This window comes from Salvelinus sp. IW2-2015, linkage group LG1, assembly GCF_002910315.2.
Source record: "Salvelinus sp. IW2-2015 linkage group LG1, ASM291031v2, whole genome shotgun sequence".
NCBI lineage: Eukaryota > Metazoa > Chordata > Actinopteri > Salmoniformes > Salmonidae > Salvelinus > Salvelinus sp. IW2-2015.
Window position 1 is genome coordinate 27,398,898 of NC_036838.1, and position 15,008 is coordinate 27,413,905.

Below are 15,008 nucleotides of genomic sequence, written 5' to 3' on the forward strand. Positions count from 1 at the left end.
GCCAATTGTGAGTATGGGACTCAGTGTCATTATCAAATAGATTATCAGTATCATAATCAGGGCTCTATAGTGCTAATATTTTGCAATGCAAAAATTTGTTTTATTTTGGGAGTACTGGACATCTCTGAAAAAAATCMCCCAGATAATAATTGTTGCCGAGTGCAGATTCATTAGTGTAAAGGTTGCGCCATTACTACGGCGAAAACGGCTTGCATCTAACCCAACCAGTTCAGAAGATCTGGGACCTCATCTATAACCGCTGCATACATTTTACATTAAATATCTGCCTGCGCCATTTCTGAAAAGACTGCGCACGCACAAAAATATTGATACATTAACTTGACGTACGCAATATATACGCATCTTTCCCGTTATAAATCAGACCTATCCTAAAACTGTGTGCGTGTGAACGAGCATTTTAACTCCGCCTGAAAAACCATCACCTGTAAACAGATCTTTTGAATTCAATACTGTTTTGCATGTACTTTTTCCCCTGCACGAAAATTATTCTCGGCATTCTACAAGGTGTGTGCATCACACAGTTGCTGTAGATTGGATGGCGGTACCTTCTAAAGATGCTCCATTGGGTTGAAGTCTGGGGACTACGCAAACCACTCTAGTAAACTGAACTCGCAGTCATGTTCATGGCAATATTTTTCCACTCCTCAGTTGTCCAGTGTTGGAAACCATCAAAGTCAGAAAAGMTGAGGAATGTATTATGCAATGATCATGGAAATTAAGTAAATAATAGGAAATTAGATGCCTATTTCAAATTATTTTAGAACGCAAAGATCAAATAAACCGATTTTCGKGCCTCTGACACGGCACATGATTGAATCTTGTTATTATATTAAGCTACCTGTTTTTTTTGTGACGAATAAGAGTGTCATCATATATTCCCCATTTGCACAATGGTCTACTACTTTTGGCTTCTTTCAATSCAATTCTTTAACCACTAGAAACTGTGCGTAGGCCTACGTATGGTCTAAACTGAAGTTTGCGGGAGGTTAAGCACATTCTCAAGTCAAGTTCCGTTTTTATAAATGCCCATTTTTGCGTGAAAGCTGGCGCATGCATGTTTTGGGGKATATTTTGTGCAAATGCAATGTTTATAAATGAGGCCCCTGACCCATATTACTGGTAAAACASTTGTATCTTCCTATAGCAGATCACCGGGACTCTCATTTTACATTKAGAAACCATGTCGTGCATAGCTGCTGGAAGTAGGGTTGCCCTGATAAAAAAAAAAGAAGAAGTAGAAAATAAATAAATAGGCCTTTATTACACCTGTGTTAGCAGCGAAAAATACTCCTGTTGATTGTGYCATGTGGAATGTTTTCCCAATCCTCTTCAATGGCTGTGCGAAGTGGCTGGAGATTGGTGGGAACTGGAACACGCTGTCGTACATGTCAATCCAGAGCATCCCAAACYTGCTCAATGGGTGACATGTCTGGTGAGTATGCAGGCCATCGAAGAACTGTGACATTTTCAGCTTCTAGGAATTATGTACAGATCCTTGCGACATGGGGCCGTGCATTAACATGCTGAAACATGAGGTGATGGCGGTCGATGAATGGCACAATGGGCCTCAGGATCTCGTTACTGTATCTCTGTGCATTCAAATCATCATCGATAAAATGCAATTGTGTTCGTTGTACGTAGCTTATGCCTGCCCATACCATAACCCGACCGCGACCATGGGGCACTCTATTCACAACGTTGACATCAGCAAACCGCTCACCCACGCGACGCCATACACGTGGTCTGCTGTTATGAGGCTGGTTGGATGTACTGCCAAAGAGAAATTAACATTACATTCTCTGGCAACCGATCTGGTGGACATTCCTGCACTCAGCATGCCAATTGCACTCTCCCTCAAAACTTGAGACATCTGTGGCATGGTGTTAAGTGACAAAACTGCACATTTTAAAGGTGTCTTTTATTGTCCACAGCACAAGGTTCCCCTGTGTAATGATCATGCTGTTTAATCAGCTTCTTGATATGCRACACCTGTCAGATTTTTGTGTGCATATAACTTTTCTKMGAGATTTCATTTCAGCTCATGAAACYTGGGACCAAACACTTCTGCGTTTATATTTTTGTTCAGTGTAATTTCAATGACAGGTATTCTTATCAAAATGTTAGCTTTTATAATGAACTAATGTGTTTACAGTGTTACATATTAGTTACATATTACATATTAGACGCTGACACGGTCGCCAGGTGTACYGTGTTTCCTCTGACACATTGGTGCGGCTGGCTTCTGGGTTAAGTGGGCATTGTGTCAAGAAGCAGTGCGGCTTGGCTGGGTTGTGTTTCGACTCTTGGCTTTCACCTCTCCCGAGTCCGTATGGGACTGACTGATTGACTCAAACGCATTAAGAAGGAAAGACGTTTTTATTTTTTTATTTTTTACCCCAATTTCATGGTATCCAATTGGTAGTTACAGTCTTGTCTCATCGCTGCCACCCCTATACGGACTCAAAATATATTTTGATTTGTTTAACACTTTTGGTTACTACYTGATTCCATATGTGTTATTTCATAGTTTTGATGTCTTCACTATTATTCTACAATGTAGAAAATAGTAAAAATAAAGAAAACCCCTTTTGACTGGTACTGTATATCAGATATATGCTATTTAGCCAACGGTTTCATCCAAAGCGACTTACTGATAAGTTCAGTGAGTGCATTTCTGAGTGCATTATCAGAGAAAGTATCAGAGCAGAGACAGGTTATGTGAGCACTTTGCATGGCAAAACAACCAACAACTTTATGGTACAATGTGAATTGGAAATGTTTCTTTTTCTGTTTTGTGTCTACACATGTCACATYTTTAATTTTAATGTATGATTTATTGTTAAGGGGAAAAAATACATCTTCACCCTGCATAGTCAATGTATGTCCAGTGTTATTGTAGAAATTAATTTAACAAATGCATGCTGTCTTGAAGCCAGTGTGCTGGTACCAATCAAGCACCCCACAATAAAAAAGCTGACAAGTCTTTGTGTGTGTTTGGTTGGAAGCTCAGCCTAATGCAGGGGGACTGACTTGGAACAGTTATTAACTCATGACCCACTTATCTGACTACAATTGCCTGCTAGCTATGAGTGAGCGTTAGAGTGTGAGATAATGCTTAGCCAGCAGAATGGCAACAATGTGACAGTTCAACCAAAATACAAAATACAAAAAGGTCAAACAATGGATGGAAACAGCTTTTAGAGCACAAGGAAGCCCGAAAGTAGAAAAGTCATATTGTTAAATGTAAATTCATGCAAATAATTTTTGGCATTATACATTTCATAAGTCTATGTTTKATTTTCTATCTAAAAGTTTGAATACAAAACCTTTTTTAGAACAAACAAGCCATACGTAACTTGCTTTATTCAAAAGTATTCCGACTGTATTCAAATACAAATCAATTCCAATGGTATGATATATATCCCAAGATAGGTCCCAAGGTTACTGTTSTCTGATCTTGATGTTATCCAACAACGGTAGTGCTTTAACCTGAGGTTAACTGTAGTAACATTGGATATAATCCATCTCTCCAGAGCATGTATGGAACATGTGTGTATACCAGTGGAGGCTCCTCAGAGGAGGAAGGGGAGGACCATCCTTCATAAAAATAGTGAAACATTTAAAAAGCTATTGTTTTTTTTTAGATATTTCCCCCAGCAAGGCCAGGGCCTCCAGTCCTRAGGGGCTCAACCCTCAGAAGCTGGAGGAGATGTATAACCATTTATGTATTCAATGAAGGAATGAAGAAGAAGCTAGCAAATGCAGCTAGCTAGTTTAGCCTACTCAAACACCTGGCTCAAACAAAGGGATGCTATGTTAGATAGCTCGCTATGACTATCCAACACAACATTGGAACTCTTCCAAGTCAAGGTACATTTTTGGTTTAACCAATTTATATTACCACCGGGGCATAGCTGCTAAACTGCTTACTGACTGTACAATGTACTGCATGATTGTTTACTAACGCGTTAGTTCTATTAGCCACGTTGATTATGATGTTACTTTAGCTAATATGGTGAGAATGATGTAGGCTGTGTGTAGAGGTATGATATGGTTTGGCTTGAAAAGTTTARTTAGCCTTGTCACATACAGCTGATGTGTTGTGCATTGAAGTACACAAGCGAAGGGTAAAGGTGAGAGGAGGAGAGCGAGTAGATGCGAGAAGGAATACAACTTGGCTGCTATGAAAGTGAACTGTGTTTACGTGTGATTAGGGGTGTATTCATTCCACTGATTCTTCTGTTGAAAAACATTTCTCAAACGGAACGAAACGGGGATAAACATACCTGAATTTGTCCAATAGAAACTRTTGTTTGCAACTGTTGGACTAATGATTACACCCTAGATCAGCTAGATACAGGTAAGAGTGTGCAAGGTGGTATTGAATGTGTAAATGTCTGTCACCTCAAATCTTTCTCTCGACCTSTGTGCACCTTTGTTGTAAACCTTAATTCATAGGCTAGGTTGTGGCAACCTCATGATGGGTACAGGGAAAATTAGAGTATCATGTAGTAGCCTAAACCTATTGATGTTACATTGAACTGGGTGAATGGAATATGAATGACAGTCATCCAATATGCTGTAATAGAAATATGGACATGCTCATGAAAAAAAATAATCGTCCTCCCTCATCTTAAACGGTGTACACTGGTGTTTACGGTGTGTGTGTGTGTGTGTGTGTATGAAACGTTAACTGAAAGTTAGCCTCAGGCTCAGTGTGGCTAGTCCAGTGTGACAGGTCTAAAAAAGCCGATAGTCTCCTACATCACACGCATACACACACACACACACGCACACAATGGGGAACACTTTCCGGTCTGTCTGCCTGGCTGCACATTACTCACAGTGACTTATCCATGTTTCCCTCTAGCTGACCATTCAGGATATCACTCTAGCTGGCCCTTCAGTCCTTTTCCATTGACACGAATATTAGAAGGAGATGATGGAATCAGCACTTCTCAATCCCATAGCTTGAGAGGCACAAATCGAGCAGATGCTTTCTCTACATGATCTCCCAGAGCCAGCCCAGACATTACAATTACAATAGGCCTCTGTAGTGACTTGACTAAGAAATAATGATTCAGAGAAGCATAAATTGACATGTATGTGCTTTAATACATGGATTTAGATCTATTAAAATGATACCATGCTGCTGCTTCTGTTCCAACCACTGTGTGTTTGTTATGATGGGTAATTGCTGTTCGTATTTAATTTGCTCCCAAGTGTGTGTGTGTGTGTGTGTGTGTGTGTGTGTGTGTGTGTGTGTGTGTGTGTGTGTGTGTGTGTGTGTGTGTGTGTGTGTGTGTGTGTGTGTGTGTCTCGTAAACACACACACACAACTGTCCCGCCTGCTGTTCCGTCCCGTCTAGTCCAGTCCAGTTAGTCCAGAAAATTCCAGCCAGTCCAGTCCTATAGTTTCTCGAGTCAGACGACTTGCTTCAGCAATATTTGAATGCCTATAGGCTTACGTTTTTCTAAAGTCCAGATTTACACCTGTCTCTCTTCTCTCTCACACACTCGATTAGGCAACAGCTACTCTATGGCCTACTACTCATCAGTAGATTAGGCTACTAGCCAACAACTCAGCGTTCATTATCCTTAACTCACCCTGACAACTCGTCAACTCATCTTTATATTTTTTATGACCATTAACTCATTATTTTATTTCACTTACTCTTCCAATCACACTGCAACCCTGCACATGTGGACTATTAAACACTGAATCTGAATCTGTAGTATTACTCACCTGTATTACGTCCTTGCTCACCCATACTACATGTAGTCTTACAAAATTACTAGTTTACAAATGGATGACCCAACCACAGGGGCGTAGCCAAGGGTGGGCTCAGGCCAGACCACTGGGGAGCCAGGCCCCCCCAATCAGATTGAGCAACGTACTTGTCAGTGTTCCAAATAGGACATCATTTGTATTTTCCTTTAACACAGTACTTGACTTGGCAGGAGCTCACCGTAACTGAGAACCGGCACCTCAACTTTTCTTCTGCTTGGGTTCCTGCATGTCCTCTAGAATATTAGGTAAAAAGTATTGAGGAGTTCCTGCACCTAAATACACTGCTCAAAAAAAGGGACACTTAAACAACACAATGTAACTCCAAGTCAATCACACTTCTGTGAAATCAAACTGTCCACTTAGGAAGCAACACCTGATTGACAATAAATTTCACATGCTGTTGTGCAAATTGGAATAGACAACAGATGGAAATTATAGGCAATTAGCAAGACACCCCCAATAAAGGAGTGGTTCTGCAGGTGGTGACCACAGACCACTTCTCAGTTCCTATGCTTCCTGGCTGATGTTTTGGTCACTTTTGAATGCTGGCGGTGCTTTCACTCTAGTGGTAGCATGAGACGGAGTCTACAACGCACACAAGTGGCTCAGGTAGTGCAGCTCATCCAGGATGGCACATCAATGCGAGCTGTGGCAAGAAGGTTTGCTGTGTCTGTCAGCGTAGTGTCCAGAGCATGGAGGCGCTACCAGGAGACAGGCCAGTACATCAGGAGACGTGGAGGAGGCCGTAGGAGGGCAACAACCCAGCAGCAGGACGCTCCCTCCGCCTTTGTGCAAGGAGGAGCACTGCAGAGCCCTGCAAAATGACCTCCAGCAGGCCACAAATGTGTATGTGTCTGCTCAAACGGTCAGAAACAGACTCCATGAGGGTGGTATGAGGGCCCGACGTCCACAGGTGGGGGTTGTGCTTACAGCCCAACACCGTGCAGGAAGTTTGGCATTTGCCAGAGAACACCAAGATTGGCAAATTTGCCACTGGCGCCATGTGCTCTTCACAGATGAAAGCAGGTTCACACTGAGCACATGTGACAGACGTGACAGTCTGGAGACGCCGTGGAGAACGTTCTGCTGCCTGCAACATCCTCCAGCATGACGTTTGGCGGTAGGTCAGTCATGGTGTGGGGTGGCATTTCTTTGGGGGCCGCACAGCCCTACATGGGCTCGCCAGAGGTAGCCTGACTGCCATTAGGTACCGAGATGAGATCCTCAGACCCCTTGTGAGACATATGCTGGTGCGGTTGGCCCTGGGTTCCTCCTAATGCAAGACAATGCTAGACCTCATGTGGCTGGAGTGTGTCAGCAGTTCCTGCAAGAGGAAGGCATTGATGCTATGGACTGGCCCGCCCGTTCCCCAGACCTGAATGCAATTGAGCACATCTGGACATGTCTCGCTCCATCCACCAACGCCATGTTGCACCACAGACTGTCCAGGAGTTGGCGGATGCTTTAGTCCAGGTCTGGGAGGAGATCCCTCAGGAGACCATCCGCCACCTCATCAGGAGCATGCCCAGGCGTTGTAGGGAGGTCATACAGGCACGTGGAGGCCACACACACTACTGAGCCTCATTTTGACTTGATTTAAGGACATTACATCAAAGTTGGATCAGCCTGTAGTGTGGTTTTCCACTTTAATTTTGAGTGTGACTCCAAATCCAGACCTCCATGGGTTGATAAATTTGATTTCCATTGATCATTTTTGTGTGATTTGTTGTCAGCACATTCAACTATGTAAAGAAAAAAGTATTTAATAAGAATATTTCATTCATTCAGATCTAGGATGTGTTATTTTAGTGTTCCCTTTATTTTTTTGAGCAGTGTATAAACTGTACCGGCATCCATAATGAATACCGACACCTAGTCAGGCCCTGGCCTAAACATACATACACCATCCAGATAGAATTCATAGCAAGCAGTAGGGAGGGTGTGGGAAAACTAAAGGGATATATATTGACAATAAATATTATAATAATAATACATTGATGACACTTACATAAAATATAGTGCTGTACTTAAAATCAATTTCATTTAGGCTATTAATGAATTGTGCTTTATTATTTACCCCCCAAAAAACAAAACATCTGCTTATCAGGCTAGGTTACACTGTGTAGGTTTCTCACCATTAACTAGCTAGTAAGACTCACTAGCCAACGTGGCAGCAAAAACAAGTAAAATGGCCAAAACAAGCTCACTGTAAAAAAAATTCGAGAGACTGTGCATTTGCCAAGTTATTTGATATCAGTGATTTTGCCACGAAGGGTCTCCAGTCCCCCTCTATATAAATCGCTGATTGCATTGAGCGGGGGGGGGGGGGGGGGGGGGTTCTACTAAGCTAACATAAGCTACATATGGAATTGTTTAAAAATGTATGACCATCCTTAAGGTATCCCCCAAAAATATTTTTATAAGTATTTGTTGGAACATTGAATTTGGCTTTACCGCGCCTTAAAATGGCGCTGGAAGAAATTGCGGCAGTTTTACGGGTGCCCAACCAAATGTGCTATTATGTGGGTTTTTTTGCGTTATTTGTAACTTATTTTGTACATAATGTTTCTGCAACTGTATCTTACGGCAGAAAAGAGCTTCTGGATATCAGGACAGCGATCACTCACCTCGGATTAGACAAAGATTTCTTCAACAACAAGCAAAACTCACATGATATTCTCCAAGCACCCGGCAGGGCCGACATCCCAGTTATTCGCAAGAGGAAGCGACGCAGGTACAGAGGACGAAGAGCCAGATGCCTCGTCAGGACCCGCAGAAGTGAGTAGGAAAGCTGCCGTTACCGTCAAATTTACTCGCCAACGTGCAATCATTGGACAATAAATTAGACGAGGTACGATCCCGAATATCCTACCAACGGGACATCAAAAACTGTAATACCCTATGTTTCACGGAATCGTGGCTGAATGACGACATGGATAATCAGCAAATATTAAAGCAGGAAGCACCAGTGACTCGGTCTATAAAAAAGTTGTCAGATGAAGCAGATGCTAAACTACAGGACTGTTTTGCTATCACAGACTGGAACATGTTCCGGGATTCTTCCGATGACATTTGAGGAATACACCACATCAGTCACTGGCTTTATCAATAAGTGCATCGAGGACGTCGTCCCAACAGTGACTGTATGTACATACCCCAACCAGAAGCCATGGATTACAGGCAACATTCACACTGAGCTAAAGGGTAGAGCTGCCACTTTCAAGGTGCGGGACTCGGAAGCTTACAAGAAATCCCGTTATGCCCTGCAATGAACCATCAAACAGGCAAAGCGTCAATACAGGGATAAGATTGAATCATACTACACCGGCTCTGACGCTCGTCGGATGTGGCAGCGCTTGCAAACTATTACAGACTACAAAGGGAAGCACAGCCGCGAGCTGCCCAGTGACACGAGCCTACCAGACGAGCTAAATCACTTCTATGCTCACGTCGAGGCAAGCAACACTGAGGCATGCATGAGAGCATCAGCTGTTCCGGACGACTGTGTGATCACGCTCTCCGTAGCCGACGTGAGTAAGACCTTTAAACAGGTCAACATACACAAGGCTGCGGGGCCAGATGGATTACCAGGACGTGTGCTCCGGGCATGTGCTGACCAACTGGCAGGTGTCTTCACTGACATTTTCAACATGTCCCTGATTGAGTCTGTAATACCAACATGTTTCAAGCAGACCACCATAGTCCCTGTGCCCAAGAACACAAAGGCAACCTGCCTAAATGACTACAGACCCGTAGCACTCACGCCCGTAGCCATGAAGTGCTTTGAAAGGCTGGTAATGGCTCACATCAACACCATTATCCCAGAAACCCTAGACCCACTCAATTTGCATACCGCCCAAACAGATCCACAGATGATGCAATCTCTATTGCACTCACACTGCCCTTTCCCACCTGGACAAAAAGGACACCTATGTGAGAATGCTTTTCATTGACTACAGCTCAGCGTTCAACACCATAGTTCCCTCAAGCTCATCACTAAGCTAAGGAACCTGGGACTAAACACCTCCCTCTGCAACTGGATCCTGGACTCCTGACGGGCGCCCCGAGGTGGTGAGGGTGGGTAGCAACACATCTGCCACGTTGATCCTCATCACTGGAGCTCCCCAGGGGTGCGTGCTCAGTGTGGAGCAGGTTGAGAGCTTCAAGTTCCTTGGTGTCCTCATAGAAAAACTAGAATGGTCCAAACACACCAAGACAGTCGTGAAGAGAGCACGACAAAGCCTATTCCCCCTCAGGAAACTAAAAATATTTGGCATGGGTCCTGAGATCCTCAAAAGMTTCTACAGCTGCAACATCGAGAGCATCCTGACCGGTTGRATCACCGCCTGGTACGGCAATTGCTCGGCCTCCGACCGCAAGGCACTTCAGAGGGTTGTGCATACGGCCCAGTACATCACTGGGGCAAAGCTGCCTGCCATCCAGGACTTCTACACCAGGCGGTGTCAGAAGAAGGCCCTAAAAATTGTCAAAGACCCCAGCCACCCCAGTCATAGACTGTTCTCTCTACTACCGCATGGCAAGCYGTACCGGAGTGCCAAGTCTTGGACAAAAAGGCTTCTCAACAGTTTTTACCCCCAAGCCAGAAGACTCCTGAACAGGTAACCAAATGGTTACCCGGACTATTTGCATTGTGTGCCCTCCCCCAAKCCCTCTTTTACGCTGCTGCTACTCTCTGTTTTATCATATATGCATAGTCACATGGTCACCACGACCATTCTCTTGCTTACCCCTTTGGATTAATAAACATTGTAAGACTCCAACCATCTGCCTCCTGTGTCTGCATTTGGGTCTCGCCTCGTGCCTTGATATTGCCAATGACGTGTRTTTTGAAAGTCAACAGGTCTAATAATGTCACGGCCGATGCTGGAAGAAGCGGACCATGGTGCAGCGTGGTGAGCYTACATTACTATTACTTTGGAATGACGCCAACAAAAACAATAGACAATACAYAAACGACCGTGAAGCTTAGGGGCTATAGTGCCACAAACAAAGTTAACTACCCACAACGAAAGGAGGGAAAAAGGGCTACCTAAGTATGGTTCCCAATCAGAGACAAGGATAGATAGCTGTCCCTGATTGAGAACCATACCCGGCCAAAACATAGAAACACAAAATCATAGAAAACAAAACATAGAATGCCCACCCCAAATCACACCCTGACCAAACCAAATAGAGACATAAAAAGTCTCTCTAAGGTCAGGGCGTGACAAATAAATACATTTCATATATGCTATCGGAACAATAATAATTTGGTTGTATTTATGAAGGTCTTAGGCAACATTAAAATATGAAAGAAAATGTATTTCAAGGAACACAACAGCATTTTAATTAGTTTATGTAACACTAGGCTATATGTACAAAAGAAAGATAACTAAAACAACACAATTCAAGTGTTAAAATCCATTAAAAAACACCACAACTCAGATCATTCATTATTATTTTGTTATGGTCAGGTCTTAGGGCATGCATTCATGAATTTAAGAAAACGCATTTCAAAAGAACGGAATGGAATAWTTTAAGTCTAAATATATTACTCTGTTTTGAGTGTTGCGAGAGCACATGTAATAGCAGTAATTCTGTCAATTGTTATATTTTGAAATAGAGCTTTAAGAGTTGTTTGGCAAGGTTATGTGATTTGGAAACTGCAGAATCTGCTTTTTCTGATACATTATGACCTGCTTGTGACTCTGTAGGAGAACTTGTCAACGTCACTTTTTTGGCACTCACTCATCAGAATTTTGTCAATTTAATCATGTTTTTAGGCTAACCCTATTATGTGTGAAATTAGTTTTGATATACATAGTTTTGATGTATTTCAAACATTAGGAAGACCTTCCTAATATTGAGTTGCCCACCCCCCTCCTTTTGCCGTCAGAACATCCTCAAATCTTCAGGGCATGGACTCTAAAAGGTGTCGAAAGCGTTAAATAAGGACTGAAAGAGAGCGCCACCATGTCGTGGTCACCGATAGAGGTGCTGGTTTAGATATAGGTGCAACTGTCCCAGCATCCCGGTAATAGGATGGAAATGACCAGTAGGAGACAGGGATACAATTCACACCTCATTGCCACACTCAAGATAGGCACACGCACACACACAGCAGACAGGAAGTTGACTGATGGTATTGAATAGTGATAGTGGTTGTTGACAAGAACAAACAAGAGAACAGCATGTATAAATGCGGAAGACACATTTCAGTTGAAGGCATTCAGTTGTACAACTGACTAGGTATTTCCCTTTCCCTTTCCCTTTATTACATAAGCATTCAGACCCTTTGCTATGAGACTCGAAATTGAGTTCAGGTGCATCCTGTTTCCATTGATTATCCTTGAGATGTTTCCTCAACTTGATTGGAGTCCACCTGTGGTAAATTCAATTGATTGGACATAATTTGGAAAGCACACACCTAACTATATAAGGTCCCACAGTTAACAGTGCATATCAGAGCAAAAACCAAGCCATAGATCTAAGAAATTGTCCGTAGAGCTCTGAGACAGGATTGTGTCGAGGCACAGATATGGGGAAGGGTACCAAAACATTTCTGCAGCATTGATGGTCCCCAAGAATGCAGTGACCTTAGTTTGGAACCACCAAGACTCTTCCTAGAGCTGGCCACCTGGACAAACTGAGCAATAAGAAGCCTTGGTCAGTGAGGTGACCAAGAACCCGACTCTGACAGAGCTCCAGAGTTCCTCTGTGGAGATGGGAGAAGCTTCCAGAAGGACAACCATCTCTGCAACACTCCACCAATCAGGCCTTTATGGAGAGTGGCCAGACGGAAGCCACTCCTCAGTAAAAGGCACATGACAGCCTGCTTGGAGTTTGCCAAAAGACACCTAAAGACTCAGACCACGAGAAACAAGGTTATCTGGTCTGATGAAACCAAGGTTGAACTCTTTGGCCTGAATGCCAAGCGTCACGTCTAGAGGAAATTTGGCACCATCCCTACGGTGAAGCATGGTGGTGGCCGCATCATGCTGTGYGGATGTTTTTCAGTGGCAGGGACTGGGAGACTAGTCAGGATCGAGGGTAAGATGAACGCAGCAAAGTACAGAGAGATCCTTGATGAAAAGCTGCTCCAGAGCTCTCAAGACCTCAGACTGGGGAGAAGGGTCACCTTCCAACAGTACAACGACCCTAAGCACACAGCCAAGACAACACAGGCTTTGGGACAAGTCTCTGAATGTCCTTGAGTGGCCTAGCCAGAGCCCGGACTTGAACTCGATCGAACATCTCTGGAGAGACCTGAAAATAGCTGTGTAGCGATGCTCCCCATCCAACCTGATAAAGCTTGAGAGAATCTGCAGAGAAGAATGGGAGAATCTCCCCAAATACTGGTGTGCCAAGCTTGTAGCGTCACACCCAAGAAGACTCAAGGCTGTAATCGCTGCCAAAGGTGCGTCAACAAAGTACTGAGTAAAGGGTCTGAATATTTATGTAAATGTCATTATTTCGCAAAAAGAAAAGCTGTTTTGCTTTGTCATTCTGGGGTATTTCGGGTGTAGATTGATGAGGGGAAAAACGATTTAATACATTTTAGAATAAGGCTGTAACGTAACAAAATATGGAAAAAGTCAAGGGGTTTGAATACTTTCCGAATGCACTGTAAAGTTGGGCTAGCATAGCATAGGGTAATACACAGGATACAATTAGTGACTAGCATGATTAACAAGATATACAAAATAAACTAGCATAATATGCTAGCAGGGCACAGGCTTTGGGTAGTAGCCCAAATGTAAAATGGCGCCGACAGATTGGGCAGCCGTGCTTCTAGCTCCTAGGCAACTTTGCAGTATTTGTTTTTTTATGTGTTATTTCTTACATTATTAACCCATGAAACTTTTGGATATCAGAGTGGTGCTAACTCACCAGCATTACCAGCATTACGACCAGGAATACGACTTTCACGAATTGGATCCTTTGTTCGTATCCACCAGGGCAATTGAACTGATTCCAGAGGCTGATCCAAAACACCTCCGGCGGAGAAGATGTATTCAGATTGGACTTCTAGTCTGACTAAGGAGGTGCGCACCACCCACCTCATCCGAGTATATTATTCGCTAATATTCAGTCTATGGATAATAAAGTTGACGAGCTCAGGGCGAGGATCTTCTTCCAGAGAGACATCAGGGATTGTAACATACTTTGTTTCATGGAAACATGGCTCACTCGGGATATACTCATACTCAGTCTCAGTCCGTACAGCAGTTGGGTTCTCAGTTCATCGCGCAGATAGGAAGAAGAAGGGCAGGGGTGTATGTTTCATGATTATCTACTCATGGTGTGACTGTGATAACATACAGGACCTCAAGTCCTTTTGTTCACCCGACCTAGAATACCTCACAATCAAATACCACTGTATTGCCTCCCAAGATAATTCTCTTCGGTTATGGTCAGAGCCGTGTATATTCCCTCTTAAGCCGATACCACGACGGCCCTCAAAGAATTTCACTGGACTTTATGCAAACTGGAAACCACATATTCTGAGGCCGCATTTATTTTAGCTGGGGATTTTAACAAAGCAAATTTGAGGAAAACGCTACTGAAGTTCTATCAACACATTGACTGTAGTACTTGCGCTGCTAAAACACTCTACCACTGCTACTCCATCTTCCGGGATGCCTACAAGGCCCTCCCCTGCCCCCTCCCTCTGCAAAGCTGGTCATGACTCCATTTTTCTCCTCCCTTCCTATAGGCAGAAACTCAAACAGGAAGAAACCGTGCTAAGGACTATTCAATGCTGGTCTGACCAATCGGAATCCACGCTTCAAGATTGTTTTGATCACGCTGACTGGGATATGTACCGGGAAGCCTCTATGAATAACATTGACGAATACACTGATACAGTGACTGAGTTTATCAGGATGTGTATAGGAGATGTTYTACCCACTATGACTACTAAAAACCTACCCTAACCAGAAACCGTGGATAGATGGCAGCATTCGCACAAAACTGAAAGCGTGAAGCACCCATTTAACCATTGCAAGGTGACTGGGAATATGGCCGAATGTAGTTATTCCCTCCGTAAGGCAATCAAACAGTCAAAACGTCAGTATAGAAAATGGAGTCGCAATTCAACTGCTCAGACACAAGATGTATTTGGCAGGGCCTACAGACAATCACGAACTACAAAGGGAAAACCAGCCACGTCGCGGACACCAACGTCTTGCTTCCG